Source organism: Gossypium arboreum, chromosome 7 (genome assembly GCF_025698485.1).
Source record: "Gossypium arboreum isolate Shixiya-1 chromosome 7, ASM2569848v2, whole genome shotgun sequence".
NCBI classification, from domain to species: Eukaryota; Viridiplantae; Streptophyta; class Magnoliopsida; order Malvales; family Malvaceae; genus Gossypium; species Gossypium arboreum.
The window spans coordinates 75942730-75957614 of NC_069076.1; the positions used below are offsets into that span (position 1 = coordinate 75942730).

The 14885-nt window shown below is 31.2% G+C and overlaps 2 long non-coding RNA genes across 2 annotated transcripts; one reads left to right on the forward strand and one right to left on the reverse strand.

Moving 5' to 3' along the window:
- The first annotated feature begins 6011 nt into the window (after window positions 1–6011).
- LOC128295131 (uncharacterized) lies at window positions 6012–7486 on the forward strand. Its single transcript, XR_008285450.1, has 2 exons — window positions 6012–6140; window positions 7116–7486. It is a non-coding gene; the product is annotated as an uncharacterized LOC128295131 (long non-coding RNA).
- Window positions 7487–12761: 5275 nt separating this feature from the next.
- LOC128295272 (uncharacterized) lies at window positions 12762–14885 on the reverse strand. Its single transcript, XR_008285619.1, has 3 exons — window positions 14765–14885; window positions 13652–13894; window positions 12762–12954 (listed from the first exon to the last, which is right to left on the reverse strand). It is a non-coding gene; the product is annotated as an uncharacterized LOC128295272 (long non-coding RNA).

Sequence of the window (14885 nt, forward strand, 5' to 3'; positions counted from 1 at the left end):
GAAAATATGAAATCTTTCTCATCTCATTCTTCTTTTCACGTAAACAAAAAGGGAAGAAAAATACTTCTTTCATTATTTTTCCTTCAAATTCAAGCTTAAGGTATGATTTTTCTTCAAATTTTTCATAGATTTTGAATCTTTGAATTTTGTTTTACATATATGTACCAATAGTTTTTTTATTTTATTTTATCAATTATTTTGAAAGTTGTCATTAAAGGACATTGATGGAAGCTTAGAAAACATAAGTAAATTAGGTATATTTTTCGGATTAAGAAATGATTAGAAGATAGAGTTATAGCTTGTTAGAAGTGTGAAAAAGAAATAAAAATGGATGGAAAGTTTATTTGGTATATTTAACCATGTTAAAGGGGAAATAGAGAACATTGACCACTTTGTGTAATATTTGTACTAAATGATAGTTTGTGAAGCAGTGGATACTCTTGTGAAGACGGAATTGAAAATGGATAATCAAGTCGAAAGATATGCGAATTTCGGGCTAGGAAACTTAAGTTGCTAACTTAATTAACCATGCATATTTAAGTTTGTTTTTATTATTTTTAGTATTAGAATGGATAAATGACATTGTTTCGTACTGAACTGCTCCTATTATAGCTAAAAACAAAGCCAGCATCTTGAAGGAGAAATGTGAAGAGGAGTAAAGCGATTGAAACTTCGGTTTGTGCTAATATCTTATTTTCATTACATAAAGCTTTAGAATATTTAGTTTAATATGGCTAGTTATATTTATTTTATTTTATGAGTTTTGGATGAGTTTGAATGATTTAGTTAATATTTATAAAATTATGTTTGAGATGAATATTATGTTTTCATAAGATAAAATTAGCAAATTCATGGTTATGATTTGGATTTGAGTATTATGATTTTAGATGATAGATCAAGAAAATGTTTAATATGTTTCAAATTGGAAGCCTAATTTTACATTAGGCAAGATATATGATTTGAACATGAAATGAAATTGAAATGAGAATGATATGAAAATGGAATTGAATTGAAACAAATCATGAAACTTGATTTTTACCCCGTTACACTTTGTTAGACTAAATCAGATATAATTGGCATACCATAGAGTCTTTATATCAGAGGATTTAGAACTCATCAATTCCCAGAGGGTCGTGGACTACTTTGATAGCCATCATTGCCGAACAACTCAGGGTGGCGGATTTGTGTATCTGGTTATGAGTCTAAACTTTAGTACGAGGTCCAAATTGAAAGAAAAGCAAAAATAAAAATTGAATTTATTTGTATTTTCATATTGTGTGAATTAAATTAATTGTGTGATTTTGAATTTGATTAAAAAAACTTATTTTCTTTATTTGATTTGTCAATATCCAAATATTAAAGTTTATTAATATTAGAATTTTCTTTTATTGTGATGTTATTAATGATATTTATAATCATGTTCTAATTTATTTCTATCAATTAATTTATGTTCAATACTTATGTAATGATTTATATGATATTAGCACCACTGAGTATAAAAATTGTCCAGTGTATGGTTTGTCTAATTTTTCACGCGCAGATAATTAGATTCGCTAGATCGTTCCAGCAGCATTCGAAGAACTGAAGTTTAGCTCAAACAATGTTGGTGAAAAGTTTACTTTATAGTTTATGTAAATGGGATGTACCTAGGCTTGTATATATACATAATATTATGTCATAAACTGAATTTAAATATTTTCATTATGTTTTCTTTGCTAGTACTTTATAACTAACGTTTTGATAAAATAGTAAAGCGTAGAAATCTAATTTATTGATATGTTTTGAGAAATCATCATGCTGGGAATTGATTTGGGAGATAATTTAAATGTGGATATTTTGTGAAATCTAAATTTTGCAGGGGGTTTTATGTAAAATAGGTAGAAATGCTGTCGATATTTTTATAAAATAATTTTACCACTACGTTTCCTTTTCAAGAAAAAAATGGAAAAATGAGTTGTTTTGGTAATGAAATGTTACATTTTATATTTGAATTCAACAACTTAGTCAGATATAAAATATCACAATCTGCATCAACAGGTCCAACTAAAGTAGCTCCATCATTAATAAAGTTGAACAAACTTCGCAAGTTGCAAACACATTGATCAAGCTAGAAACATATTTCAAATGTGAACTCCATCATGTATCTCTTGGCCTTTGCAAAATATTGATTTGGTTAAGTGCCTTTCCACTTTGAAGCTCATTAGTATCAAGTAAATGAGCAACATTTGCAACATCGGCAGCTTTTAATTGATCGTTACGTTTGTTGAGACACCAACGATATTAATAATGTAATTCAATCTATTAAAGAAATAGTGGGTAGGGATAACTCCTTTTGATGCAACAACTAATGCTAATTGCAAACGATGTGACATACAATGAACATAATAAACATATAGACATACTTTAAATCAAAGCTTGTAAGGTGTTCTATTCTCCACTCATATTACTTGCACCATGGTATCATTGTCCTCAAATATTATGAATATCCAAATTATATTGGAAGAGGACATAAAATATCCCATCCTTCAATGTAGGTGCAATAGTGTCCTTAACAAACACAAAAATCACTCTTTCACATATCAATTTTTATCCACATATCTCAAGACAATAGACATTTTCCCTTTTTAGACTGATCTTGAGCTTCGTCTACTATTATACAAAACTTGGCACCACTAATTTCTTCACGAATAGCATTTTTCACTTTGGTTGAAAGGTCTTGCAAAATTTCCTCTTCTATTTTTGGTGAAGTATGTGCAGCATTTTTTTAGCTTTTTCTATATCTATTGCTACCTCATCATTGAAGATGATATCAAGCTAAGCAATTGAAGAAAACTCCCCAACCTTTTTGATGTTTTAGTTTTATCAACACCATTAAAAACGCATTGTTCAGCTGTAAGCCACCTAACGGCATCAATTGAAGCTTGTAATCAAACTCTATTCTCTTAAAAACATACTGAAGGGAAAAAGTGTTCAATTGTTTTTGAACATGTGAAGGTTGATTTATGAGATTCGCACAGGCTCTTTCAACATTTTGATGAGGAGAAATGTGATCATTTCTAATATGAACTAATAATGTTCAACTTTTACTATCTCTGACCTTTTCCACTTCTATCCGAAAGGACCATTTTCCTTAGGGAATAAAAAACATGAAAGATGAAATGTTATAGCTTTACTTAGAGAATAGTTTGACCATGAAAAAAATAGCTTAAACTAGGATGCTTGAAACCTTCATTAGTGTTTTTCCTTAGATTTTGGAAACTCTTGTAAGGTTGCTTTGATATGGACTAGCTTTAATATAAGTATTTCGATTTTCATCTTGCATTTCAACAGGATACTACTATATTTGGTTTTCTGCAAACGTAAATCATGCTCCAACGAATTGATATCACCACTTTCATTGACCTCAATTCTTCAAGCTTTTAATAAAATTACTATCAGAAATTAATGAACCAAAATTCATACACATATTTAGGTGCTCAGTTGAACTTGATATTGAAGAAAGCATCAATTCTAGGTTTTAATATTTGTTTATAATTATTATTTAATTCTCTAAATAAATTTATTAATATTTATTTATAAATCTTTTATTTTTGTTTTATTCAATAACGGTATATCACGCTAATAATTTCATACATTAAAAAAGTATCAAATATTCTCTTGAATTGAAAATAATATTAATATTGATTGTTTGTAGTATAGGTCTATAATCATTGATACCTATTGGTATAATGACAGTGGCTTGCAATTGCATGGAAATTAAGCAATCTTAATTAGTTGCATGGAAATTAAGGGTGGCGATGGAATTTGGTGAAGTGCCACCATTAGTCGGAGGGATGGATTCTAATTTGATATCCCTGTGAGAAGACAGGCTATTAACCAAAGTCGAAATTTTCTCCTTCACTTTCAGACTGATAATCATTGAAAGTTGACATTGTCGTCATCCATCATTCGATTACAAACAGTTTCATTCTGCTTATATTTCAGGAAAAAGAAAGTTTGGTCTCTGAATTATACATTCTTTTTTCATTTTACTATTTATTTTTTTATTCTCTTTTAATATTTAAAATATTTTTCATTTTCATATTAGCCCACGGGTTGTTAAAAAGGATAAAGACAGACCATGGTGCTATTACAATGTGTCACATCATTTTTATTTTATTTTTGGTAATATATATTATATTTATTGAAAAACTTTTAAAAATCATATATAATATAATTAATTTAAAATTAAAATATAATTTTAAAAAGTCATAATAATATATAAATATTAAAATTTTATAAAATATAAAAATTTTGGTGAATTGTAACTCGAATCCAGGCTACAGAAAATGAAAAAAGTATTTAAGCTTTATAAAGTTGCAAAAAAATTTAAAATTTTTAAAATATATATTATAAAAATTTGTAATAAATATCAATTTTTTAAAATTAAAAATTCAAAAATTCAAAAAATGAATCAAAATTCAAAAATAGAAAAAGTTTAACTTAAAAATATAAAGTCTAGAAATTAAAAATTGGAAAATTTTAACTTAAGAATTGAAATTTTAAAAATCAAAATATATAATTTTTATAATTTTAGAAAATTTCAAAAAAATTATTTTTAAAATGATTATGAAAATTTGAAAATATTTAAATTTTAAATAAAACATCAATGACGACGGGTCAAAGGTATATCTATGTAGTCAACAACCCATTAAAGTCAAAGATACTTTTTAAAATATTTTTAATTTTTTTCTAATTTTGAATTTAAACTTAAATTCAAAATTTTATTTTAGTAAACTTAATGCCACGTACCACATTCAAATTAGTTAGATGTGTCATGTGGTATATTTTAGTTGATGCTAAATGTCAATCGAATTTCTTAGCACCTTTATAAAGTTGGATTGAACTAAATAACAGAATGATGATTTTTAAATATCAAAGTGAGTTGGAAAAAATTTTAAGAACCAAAATTAAAAAACAAGCATAATTTAGGTGCCAAAACCAGCATTAAGCTAAAAAAAGAAAATGAAAAACATTATGGTTATCATTGAGAGAATTAATGTTGACTTTAAAACTAATCCTTTGCTCCCTTTCCCAATTATGATTGGATTGAATAAAACAAGAGAAATAAAAGGGAAGTACGGGAAACATTATGGTTTCGCTTTTTGGATTATTATTTATTTAAGGTAAAATAAAGGGAGTTGAATATCTTTTATTTTTCCTTGAGTTATTCAATTTTAATTACTTCAATTTAAGTAAGGAAAAGTATGTTTTTCTAATATGCAAAATTTCATTTTATCGTATTAACCTTTAGGTAAGTTATTTTATAAGAAGGATATAATTGAAAGTTGTTTTATTATAAATATTTCACAGTTTAACCAAACAAATGTAATGAAACATTCTTCACTTTCCTTTTTTTCCTTTACAATTATTTATCCAAATATATTGTAAGAAAAATGTTATGTCGAAGAAGGAGAGTTTCTTAAGGGTAAATGAAATCATCGGCATGGAACTAAATTCGTAGATTTTGGTTGGGCTTTCATTGAATAGGATGCTAGTAGTGTCATGTTGTTATTAGCATTAGGTTGCTCGAGCCTGAATGTAACAACCTGATTTTCGTTTCGAAATAGTTAATTGTGGGATCAAATTTATTAAGCTAAGTCCCCTGAAATTTTAATCGAGCAGTTACAAAATGAGTGCGGGATTAGAAAATAAAAATATTAATAATTAAATTAGAAATAAAAATATTTAGTAAGTAAATTAGATAAATTATTAAGTATAGGGACTAGATTAAAAGACTAGCAATTAGTGATCAAGGATTAATTTGTAAAGTGATTAAATTAGAGAGATTAAATTGGTGATTAAATAAGTCCTTGAGATGATATTTAGCCAAAGCCTTAATAGCAATTTAACCAATTCAAAGTTGTGTTAGTGGAGTAACATGATCCAAACCATTACATTCCACTAAGTGACTTAAAATGAAATCATGGCCATTGATTAACACATGATAAGAACTTATATCGATATTTTTAGGTGAGGGAAATTGATAAAAGTATGAAAGAATTAGTGACTCATTCATCTTCTCCCTAGACGACAAACACAAAAGAAGAACGAAAAAAATTTGCATGGTTTTCTCCTTCCATAGCCGTGGCTTCCACAAGGTAAGAATAAGCTTATTCCTTTTGATTTTTTATGAAATTTTAGTCTAACTTAGTAGGTAAATTGAACCCATCAATTGGATTTTGAAATTATTAAGTTTAATTCAAATTACCATAGTTAACCTTGGTGAGACTGAAGCTTATAAGTAATGAATAAATAAATGCTAAGCTTGAACTATGTTAAAGCCATGTTATAATATAGAGGAAATAGAGGATTAAGCTTGAATTTAAGTTAAGATATAGTTAATTTTTATGTTATTAGGGACTAAATTAAATAGAATGAAAGTTATTGAAGAATTATGTGATAGATTAAAAGTTTGAGGTTCTTATAGAATAAATAAGAAGTAGGATTTTGATTCGATCAGGTAAACAATGAGATAAGTGCATTTCGGTATAAAGATTTAAAAGGAACTTATTTATAAAATATGCAATTATGCTTGGTTTTGATTATGTTTTAATTGGTTGCAAAACTAATACTATTACGTAAATCAATTATCGAACGTAGCTGAAACAAGGTCAGATTGTCAAGAGGGTGAAAACGGGGAGACGAATAGCGAAATCAGTTTCTGCTAGCATAATTTGCATTCTTTGCATAAGATAGTTAAATATTTGGCTTGTCAAAACATTAATATTAATTATTGTTTTGACTATGAATTCTAATTTTGATTAAATATTTAAACGGTAATTGTTAGATCTAAAGATAAATAAATGAGCAAATTTTGTTAATATGAGAACTTAGAAAAGTTGATAGGTAAGCATGAGGGAATTATTGTTTGACAAAATATATTAGCGAACAAAATATATAAATATAAATAAATAATTATTTATATATAAAATAGAATATAAATAGAATAATTTATATTTAAATTGTCAAATACATAAATCTAATAAAATCCGTAACAAAAAGTTGAAATCAAAAAGAAGAATAGAGATTTACTAACCGTTGATGCCTATTTAACATAGTTTCCTTTAAGACAGATTCGGCCGCTCCTACGGTACTTGGAGAAACGTTGGTCGAATGTCTCCCAAGATACACCAACACAATGATCAAGTAGTAGTACCTCTGCAACGATCAACGAACAAACATTGTTTTTTTTTCTATCACCAGAACGTTGAAAAAATATGTAGAGGAAAAGAAGAATTTTGAGAGAAAGATAAATTTGGTGTGAGAGAATTTGAGTGTAGAAAAAATTCTTCAGAATTCATAGCCTTTTATAGGCATTCAATATGATGGAATCTTGGAAATTTCCACAAAATCCGCCATTAAAGGAGCCAATAAATCAATTTGATTAAAATTAAATCAAATTGATTGGAATCAAATAGAATAAGATAAATGTCCTTTTGAAATAGATTTTGTATGTCTGAGGAAAAAATATTTCATGTCCCTCACATCGACAGGTTTATACCTACAACCTCTTATGCACGAGGCAAGGTTCCAAGCATAGTCATTCAATCACCATTTAAGAGGGTTCCCATATATATACACATTTCACACTTAGAATTTAACCAATGTGGGATCTGAACTTTTACTTTTTCTCAACAAATATTTCCAAGTTGCTTACTTTGAGCATTAGTTTCTCATTCATCACTCAACCATTTTGAGCATATGATATACCGTTGTAAAGGTCTCATGCAGTAGAATATGAAACCATGATTTTATTATTCAACTTTCCACCTTTACTATTGAGAATATGCATCAAATTTCCCATAAAATATAATTTTTGTAACGCCCCAATTTTCGGGAATCCTGTGAATGTTGGCATAGGTTTAATTATGTTAGTGGGCCTCTAGAAAGCCCAAACTTAAGATAGAACCCGACAATTTTAGTTAATTTTTGTTTCATAAGAAAAAGGGGGTGAAATTATGAAATAGGACCTATGTGAAAATGTTTGAAAATGCTATAGGCTAAATTGAAGTGGCCAAATAAATAGGAGTGCAAAATAGGAGGATTTGCATGACAAACCTCCCATTTTACATGAAGTGGCCAGCCATCATGTTGTTGTAGACAAAATGTACACTTGATATCAGGGGCGAAGCCATAAAAAAATTTTGGGGGGGCCGAAGGAAATTTTAATTTTTTATAGTCTATATATTTATAATTTTTAAAGGATTAAATTGAATTTTTATAATTTTAGGGGGGCCAAAGTGAAATTTTACCTTTACTAATTTAAAATTTTAAAAAAATCTAAAGGGCCTAAATAAAAATTTCCCATTTTAGGGGGGCCGGGGCCGGGGCCCATGCCTGCCCCCCTGGTTTCGCCCCTGCTTGATATCCATAATTTATGGTACAAAATGATACAAATTGATAATAGGTTAGGTAAACGTTCCATGATAATGGGTTAGGTAAATGTTTCATGATAATGGGTTAGGTAAATGTTTCATGATAAGAATTTCATGTCTTTTGTATTAAAGAATTAAATGGATGAAATATGAAGTTTTATTAAAAGAAAAAGGGGTGAAAAGAACAAAGTTTTGTCCATCTTTGTTCATCATAGCTGAAAGTTAGAGAAGAGAAAGAAGAGGAGAAAGCTCTTGAATGCTCGATCACTTGGGGAAGAAAATTGAAGGTAAGTTCATGGTAGTTTGCTTCTATCTTGATGTTCATGAGTTCTTCTTGATTCTACCTTAACTCTTGAAGCATATTTTGGTTTTTGGTTGTGTTGTGAGCATTTGGTCATGAATTAAAATGAAGGAAATGGTTGTTGTTTCATGTTCTTTTGATGAAAAATGGAAGATAGGTGAAGTTGAGCCAAACAAATGAACATGCATGTGCCTTAGATGCTAAAGGGAAAAATCGGCTAACATGTTGTACTTTAAAATGATGAAATGGAGATTATACATAAGTAAACTCATAGATATGTGATGATTGATTGGTGATATACATGTTTAAATAACATGCATGCAAGTTATGTGTGAAAGAGTGATTTGGTAATAAATCTACTTGGGACAGCAACAGTAATGTGACTTTGGAAAATCACCATAAATTGTGGGAGATGAGTTAGAAGCTGCATAAATTATGTAATTAAAGCTTAATGAGTCTAGTTTCAAATGGAATAAACGATAACATATTTTGAATTCTGTACAATGAGAAATTTGATTCGTAATGAAGAGTGGTCAGATTAGTCAAACAGTGAAACATGGGAAAGTTTGAGAAAAATCTGGTATTGATTGGCTAAACCGAAAATTCTGAAAATTTTATGGATATAAGATATATGAGTCTATTTTCAGGGAAAATTAATGGCACTTGATTTGGAGTTTCGTAGCTGCAGTTATAAATGATTTAGTGACTGTTGCTTAGGAAGACAGCTTGCAGTGAAATTTTGATTATGTGGTAAATATTGACAAAAAAATTGTTAATGAGTTGCTTATTGATTTCTTATAAGCTTACTATGATCTGTAGGTGTGGTTGGCCGAATATTGTAAGGGGTTAATACGTAGTTCATATTTGAATAGTTAGATTAACGTGTTAGTAATCCAATTGTAGGCAGTTCGTGTGTGGATCTCGTCAGCATATCGTCGCAAACAGGTGTGTAATTAACACCCTCTTTCTTAGTCTGGATCGGCAAAAGCCGAAAAGCCAAAATGCCGAAAACCGGTATTTTGTAGATTTGCGAGTGTGCAAATGCTCGTGAGGTAAATCGATTAATGTTTTTGGTAAGCTACAATGTTTGGACTACAAAGTGCATGATTTCTGTGCCCTCGATATTTTTGGGCTTAATGGGCCAAAATTGGAATGATGGGCCAAAGGGCCCAATTCGGTAAGAACCCTCGATAGTGATTCTGTTAGTACGTGAAAGGTAGGAATATGCATGAAAAACCCTAAAATAAATAAATTACTTGAAATACCTTTAAAAGTGGAAAATTTACAGTTTTACCCCTAGGAGATAAATTACCGAAATACCCCTAGGTTAAATTGACCTAAATGCATGTTTGATTGTTGTTATTTATCGCATGCCATGTTGTTATTATCGATGTATGGGATGGGATATTGACGGAGGAAGTACTGAAAGTGGCTTGTCCACGTCTCGGAGGCTTTGCCTCAATTCTATCGATAACTGAGCTGAGCAAGGCAAGAATCGTGGAGTGTTGAAATGGGTGGGTTGAGCTATTCCCACATGGAGTGTATGGCTGGTACGGATGGAGTGTAGTGGTGGTGGGTTGAGTAGTCTCCCAAATGGGCTTGCATATGTTATTGATGTTGCATGTATTTTGAAATGGGCCTATGGGCCATCTTGTTATCTGAATAAGGGCTAAGGCCCGGTTTATTGTAATCTGAAAAGGGCTCGCCCAAGACCATCATTACTGAATGGGCTTAGGCCCAATGGGCTTGAGCTGACTTGGGCTTTAAATGGGTTTTCCTTACACACGAGTTTCCCAAACTCACCCATTTTATTTTCATCCACGCAGAAATCCCCAATCATAGTGGGCTTGGAGCTGTGAGGGAATTCGGAGTGGCCACCTGTTCTGAAAGTTTGATTTTCTTCTGGTGAACTGGACATCCTTTTATTTACGTTGAAGTTTTGGGTTTTTAAATGTAATAAGGCCGCTTAATTATTTTTAATGGTTTTAATATGTATTACTAAGATAGGTATTACTTATTTTAACTGTGGAAATTGGATAGCTTTAGGGCGCGTTTTCAAAAACAACAATTGATTTCAAAATAACACGACAACAAGCAAAGCTTCCGCAATGAAAGTATTTTCCAAAATTAATCACTTTTCCTAAAAAGGACTTAATAAAATTGGTTTCCTAGAAATATACATGACGTTAAGGTATGGAAATGGCGGTTTGCATGTCTAGGATTGGATCCGAAGGGAGTTTGGTACTTAAGCAGTCCGATGGACTCACCACCTCTTTTCCGGTTTCCTACCTGGTGCACAGCTTCCATTCACTTTAACCTTAATGAATTAATCTTTTGAACATCAAGTACGATTTTCTGGACTTAGAATGAAAATTTTTTTACGTTTTTGATGTGGCATGCCGGATCCGGCCATAACTTCTGGGCCGGGTTTTGGGTGCTACAATTTTTCCAACAACTATATATATAGGACACTTTAAAGGAAAATATGTCGAATTAAATGAAATTAAAAAGATAACGATGACGAACATATTTGAAAGGTATGTATATCATTGACTCCTTGATACATATGAGGTATGTTAAATAAGTATGTGCATAATAGATTACTCGATATGTTTAATGGATGTGTATATGCTTGCTATGTGATATTTGATCGTTATCTTGTTGGATATAAGTTCTGCCATACAATTGAATAATATTTAAGTCTAACGTGGTTTGAGGTATGTACTATTTGATCGAATTATGTCAATATATGTATATAAATGTTTACTTTGTGATAAAGAATATCGTAACATTATTTGTGTTATAATATGATGCGAGGTACGTACGAATAAAACTACTCATTCTCGATTGTGTTATGTTAGAATATGATTTAAGATTGTGATGTCTTATGACGAAAATGATAAATCATTTGATTATGATGTGTTTGGATAAATTATTAATATAGAAAATAACGCCCTATTAACAGTGCTGGATAGAGTCACTGGTTTAGTTTTCAAGCCATAGGGTCCATTTGAGAGGTGGAGATTCAACGCTTTATAAGTGTTATATCCAACGTTTATTGCGTGTTATATTCATCGCCCTACATGTGTTATATTTGATTTAGTGCTTTATGCGCGTTATACTAGTGTGGTTGGTAGGATTGGTGCATTTATTCTCGACGCACTCTTTGGTGCATATTTAGGCATGATGGTGGATTGATCCATATATCTATCCTAAAATTTGAGTCAGTTAATGACGGCTAAACTAATAAATTGAATGTAATATGTATAAGCGATATTTGATTATGTTTATAAAATGATTTATTGAAATCGAATCATGATATGAAAAATAAGATGCTAATTACCTGAAGGTGCATCGGTATTATGGATATAAATGATGTAAACTAGATACTCATATGGTGTCTTATTAATTTTTTTATGGAAACTTAATGGTTGATGTAGTTGATGTAAAATGTGGTTAATGGTTATAATGTTTTATGTATACATTTATAAGTGTTACTTATTTATATTTCATTACTTATTTATTGAATTTTAATTATGTTTTTAACATCCCATACCTAATCCAGTCACCGAACTCAAGTTATGGAACACCACATTACCCATTTGTGTGACTCTCTGTAACACCCCAAACCTGGCCCAGGCGTTATGGTCGGATCCGACATGCCATATCGAAGCATTCAAAACATTTTATATTGTTGATCCAGAAAAACTTACTTAGTGTTTTAAAAGATGATTTCATTATAGGTTAAAGTGGATGGAAGCTGTGCACCAGGTAGGAAACCGAAAAAGAGGAGGTGAGTCCATCAGACAACTTAAGTACCAAGCTCCCTTCAGATCCAATCCTAGACATGCACACCGCCATTGCCACACCTTAACGTCATGTATATTTCTAGGAAACCGATTTGATTAAGTCCTTTTTAGGAAAAGTGATTAATTTTGGAAAATATTTTCATTGCGGAAGCTTTGCTTGTTGTCGTGTTATTTTGAAATCAATTGTTGTTTTTGAAAACGCGCCCTAAAGCTATCCAATTTCAACAATTAAAATAAGTAATACCTATCTTAGTAATAAATATTAAAACCATCAAAAATAATTAAGCGGCCTTATTACATTTAAAAACCCAAAACTTCAAACGTAAATAAAACGATATCCAGTTCACCAGAAGAAAATCAAACTTTCAGAATAGGTGGCCACTCCGAATTCCCTAACAGCTCCAAGCCCACTATGGTTGGGGATTACCTGCATGGATGAAAATAAAAGGGGTGAGTTTAGAGAAACTCAGTGTGTAAATTAACCCAACCATAGCCTATATCACTCAAACCACGAAATAAAATAAGTTGGCCTTAGCCTAGAAATGCAATTGAATAAAGCCCATAGGCCCATAATGAACGTAACAGATATTACATGTTTATGCAGAAACCCAACCCAGATTCATCCATAACACCCCCGTACCAGCCTTACACCATGTGGGGAGACTACTCGACCCACCCAACCGCTACACACTACGTAAATCACAATGAGGTGCCGGATATTGTGACGAAGTCACCAGATACAGATATTGTGGCAGAGCCACCAGAATAGATATATGTGGCAGAGCCACCAGATCAGATAACCGTGGCATAGCCACCAGAATAGATATATGTGGCAGAGCCACCAGATCAGATAATTGTGGCATAGCCACCAGGACGCTTCCTCCATAATATAACCCATGTCCCCATGCAATAGATATATAATAATGGCATACATCATACAGAATCAGATCGTCATGCTTTTCAGTCAAAAGTAACCCTAGGGGTATAATGGTAATTTTGCACCTAGGGGTATAACAGTAATTTTCCGTACATAGGGGTATTCAAGTAATTTAACTATTCTTAAGGTTTTCATGCATATCATAGCCATTTACATACGATCAGAAACACTTACTGCATTTTCTTACCTACTTGGGCCCGTTGGCCCATTATCCCGTTTTTGGCCCATTAAGCCCAAAAACATCGAAATACACGGAATCGCACACTCTGCAGTCTTATCACTTTAATTTACCATATACATCACGAGCATTCGTACACTAGCAAGTTCTCAAAATACCAGCTTTTCGGCTTTTGCCGATCTAGTCTATAAGAAGGTGTTAGTTACACACTTGTTTGCGACGATATGCTGACGAGATCCACACACGAACCGCCTACAATTGGATTACTAACACGTTAATCTAACTATTCAAATACAAACTACGTATTAACCCCTTACAATATTCGGCCAACCACACCTACAGATCAGAGTAAGCTTATAAGAAATCAATAAGCAACTCATTAACAAATTTTTGTCAGTGTTTACCACATAATCATAATCATAACTGGAGCTACGAAACCTCAAATCAAGTGCCATTAATTTTCCCTGAAAATAGACTCATATATCTTCTATCCATAAAATTTTCAGAATTTTTGGTTTAGCCAATCAATACCAGATTTTTCTCAAAGTTTCGCATGTTTCACTGTTTGACTAATCTGACCATTCTTCATTACGAATCAAATTTCTCATTGTACAGAATTCAAAATATGTTCTTGTTTATTTCATTTGAAACCATACTCATTAAGCTTTAATTACATAATTTATGCAGCTTCTAACTCATCTCCCACAATTTATGGTGATTTTCCAATTTCACGTTCTCGCATCGTCCCAAGCATTTATTATCAAATCACTCTTTCACACCTAACTTGCATGCTTGTTATTTAAACATGTATATCACCAATCAATCATCACATATCTATGATTTTACTTAAGTATAATCTCCATTTCATCATTTTAAAGCATAACATGTTAGCCGATTTTTCCCCTTAGCATCTAAGGCACATGCATGCTCATTTGTTTGGCTCAACTTCACCTATCTTCCATTTTTCATCAAAAGAACATGAAACAACAACCATTTCCTTCATTTTAATTCATGACTAAATGCTCACAACACAACTAAAAACCAAAATATGCTTCAAGAGTTAAGGTAGAATAAAGAAGAACTCATGAACATCAAGATAGAAGCAAACTACCATGAACTTACCTTCAATTTTCTTCCCCAAGTGACCGAACATTCAAGAGCTTTCTCCTCTCCTTTCTCTTCTCTAACTTTCAGCTATGATAAACAAAGATGGACAAAACTTTGTTCTTTTCACCCCTTTTTC